Here is a 3,551-nt window from a genome sequence, read left to right as displayed (position 1 = left end):
CTCTCCCTCTCCCTCTCCCTCTCCCTCCCTCTCTCTCTTTCTCTCTCTCTACTTTTTGAGATAGATCTCTCTATGTTGCCCTAGCTGCCCTGGAACTCATGGTACAGACCAGGCTGGTCTCAAACTCCGTTCATCCAATAATTCCTCTAGGAACCTTAAATATAAGCGTTAAGGTAACCCTAAACCTTCTAAACTAGAAGATCTCGATCCACCTCCCTCAGCCTCACCAGTGCTGGAATTAAAGGTGTGTGCCACCACCACCTAGCTAATTTCATTTTTAAAAATCATGCATGTGTGCGCATGAATGCAGGTGCCTGTGGAAGTCAGAGGAGACAATCCCCTGCAGTTGAAGTTACTGCACAGTTGTGAGACATCCCATGTGGGTTCTGGGAATTGAACTCAGGTTCTCTCCAAGAGCAACATTCCCGCTTGACCACTGAGCTATCTGTTCAGACATTAGACCTGATGAATCTTGGGTGCTCCCGTGTGGATACACATGCGTGTGTGTACACACACACACACACACACACACACACACACACACACATACACACACACGCTCATGCTTGCATAGAGCTCAGAGGAAGAAACTGGTATCTTGCTGTATCACTCTCCAACAGGTCTCTCACTAAACTTGTACCTAAGGGAGTAGCCAGCAAGTTTTAGCAGTCTTCCTGTCTCCCCCTCCACCAGCTCTGGGTTACAACATGCAGCCACAACCAGCTCTTTATGTGGGTGTTGGGGATTTGAACTCACGTCCTCATGATTGGACAGCAAATGTTTGTACCCACGGAGCCATTTCCCTAGCCCTTGTCCTGGTGATTTTTATAAGCCAGTTGTTAAACCACCAGCAGCTTGGAAAGAGCAATGAACGAGAGGACGCACGGGCACCTCAACCATGGTTAATGCTATAAATCAGGCCTTCTCTCTCACCAAAGTGTCATTTGCCAGCATAGCACTGCTTTTCATCTCTGAGTGTTCTGCAGAGCTGGACCTGTTGTGGGTGCTCGGTGTGTGTGTATAAAACCAAGTCTTCAGTTAGGCAGGGTTATAAACAGTGCAGCAGGCTTACTGTCAGAAACAGCCAAAAAATTGTAAAACAAGCAGATTGTAGATCCAAGATAGCTGAACTTTGATGTGGGATACACTAGGATTAGCACACACACACACACACACACACACACACACACACGCACACACCATCTTTGTAAGCAGCCCCAGCTGGTCTGTTAACTTAAGCAGCATGGTTCTGGATGTGGAGTGTTAGACTTAGCTTAAAGATGTGATTACATCCTGGAATGCAAAAGGAACAATCAAGTTCCCTCCCCACAGGAATATTCTAGAAAGCCACAGTGTTGGAACTGAGAGAGATGGGTCTTGAGAAGACCAGCGTCTAACACGCGTCCTTGTGGATCTTCGTCGTCTTCCTCGCTGATGCCCGGGTTCCTCACGTTTTGCTCCATGCCTTCCTGTAACTGAGTTCACGGCAGGGCCTTCTGGCATTGATCTGGCATTGATTAGAGCAGCTATCTTGTTCTTTTGTTCTTTTGCTATGAATTTGTTTGGGTTCCCCCCAGATTGCCATCTTGGGGAAAGAGCAGAGCGGGAGCAGTGGGGGGCGGGGGGGAGCCACCTTCCCCACAGGGTTAGCTGAGCTTCCCCGGGCTGGGAGTTCATGTGTTAGCATCTCACCACAGCCCTGCTGTTTCCAGGCTCTCTTGGACAGTGAGGATGAGTAATTTGCATATTACCTACCATCCCAGGTTGGCATCTTGTGATATTTTGTCCCTTCCCCTTTTTATTTGTGTTGCAAAATGTAGTTTCTTTTGCTGGCTTTCTTTCTCTGCCAATCCTTAAACATTAGTGTTCCCAAGGGTTTTGTCTCCTGGCCTTTGGCTTTTGCAGTTTCTTCCTCCCTGGGTGGTCCTGGACAAGTCAGTCCATCCTCCGCATTTATGACTCCGTCCAGACAGGTTCGAATGCCTGTATTTCCCTACCCACTGGCCATCTCTCCAGGGATGTCCTCAAAGGCTCCAGATGTCCAGCACATCCTTTTAGAACTCACTATGGATTCCCACGAACTGCGATGGATGGCAGTCATTTCACGCTGCTTCTTTACTCCCCCACCCTTCTATTCTCACTGTTGAGACAGTTCTACATAACTCAGGCTGGCTAGGAACCCACTATGTAGCCCAGCCTAACTCAACATGATCCTCCTTGTGATGACACGCTTGTGGCACTGTGCCTGGTTTCTCTCTCACTTTCCAGCACATCTGATTGATCTCTGTGTTGTGGCTGTTATCCATTCCTGGATAATGGACCAACCCCAACACCTCATCTCTTATGACCTCATCGTTAGCCGAGTATTCGTTTATTGGTTTCTCCCAGGCTCATTCATGTGGCTCATCAAACAGTATCAACTGGGGCTAGGATGCCCACAAGGCTACACTCAGATGCCTGGCCACTGACACAGGGTCAACACAGAGAGCTTCGGTTCTCCACAGCACAGTGAGTCATCCTCGGTAGGACAGCCTGGCTGTTTTACATTGATTCTAGGGGAAGCTTTCCAAATCATCAAAGGTAGAAGGTGCCATGCTTGTTTAACTTCTGCCTCAGAACTCATAGGTGACACCCTGCTGCAATTTATTTATTCTTATTTAATTAATTTAATTAATTTATTTATCCCAGGTTAGCCTCAAATTTACTGTGTAGCTGAGGATGGATGATCCTGAGCTTCTCATTCTCCTGCTTCCACCTCCCAAGTGCTGGGCTAAAGTTTTGTTCAACCATGTTTGCTTTATACATATGGAGGATCCAAACCAGGGCTTTGTTCATGCTAGGCAGGCACTGTGGCAACCCAACTACCTCCCCGGGCATAGTTTTGATTTATTTGTCAAGCTAAATTACAAGATCAGTACAAACTTAAAGATGTGGGAAAATGGACCCCCTGCCTCAATGGAGAAGCAGTGAGGTCACATGGCAAAGAAGCACACGTATCATACATGTGCACAGATCATACAAACAAATGGGGACCGGAGGGCTTGGTCAGCATTAAGCAGATTGTCACACTGCCATATCAGGGCCTGTGGAATCTGTTCTCTGTCAAGGCCTGTCACAGTCTGGTTGTGTGACATACATGGTAGGCCAATTAGAGGTAGGCAGCCCAGTGAGGCATTTGCTTGAGAAGCCAGGCAAGAAGGCAGAGGGCATGGAGCAGGGGAGAGGTGGGATTCTCATGGAAGGATGAATACAAGATGTTTCCGAAGGGGAATTCAGAGAGTTAAGTGTTTACCATGTGGCTGGTACCTGTATCAGCAGCCCAGAAAGATGCGCTCGGTTAACTGGAAAATACCGTCTAGCAACAACGAGCAACTCGACTCAGGGTTTGTCCCACAAGGAATTTCTTTCCCTTTTTTCTTGTTTGTTTTGACATTGAAATTTCTTTCTCTTCTTTTCTCTTTTTTCCTTTCCTTTCCTTTCCTTTCCTTTCCTTTCCTTTCCTTTCCTTTCCTTTCCTTTCCTTTCCTTTCCTTTCCTTTCCTTTCCTTTCT

This window comes from Mus pahari, chromosome 4, assembly GCF_900095145.1.
Source record: "Mus pahari chromosome 4, PAHARI_EIJ_v1.1, whole genome shotgun sequence".
In the NCBI taxonomy this organism is placed as follows: domain Eukaryota; kingdom Metazoa; phylum Chordata; class Mammalia; order Rodentia; family Muridae; genus Mus; species Mus pahari.
The sequence above is the reverse complement of the archived record's forward strand: the minus strand, read 5'-3'. Positions refer to the sequence as shown.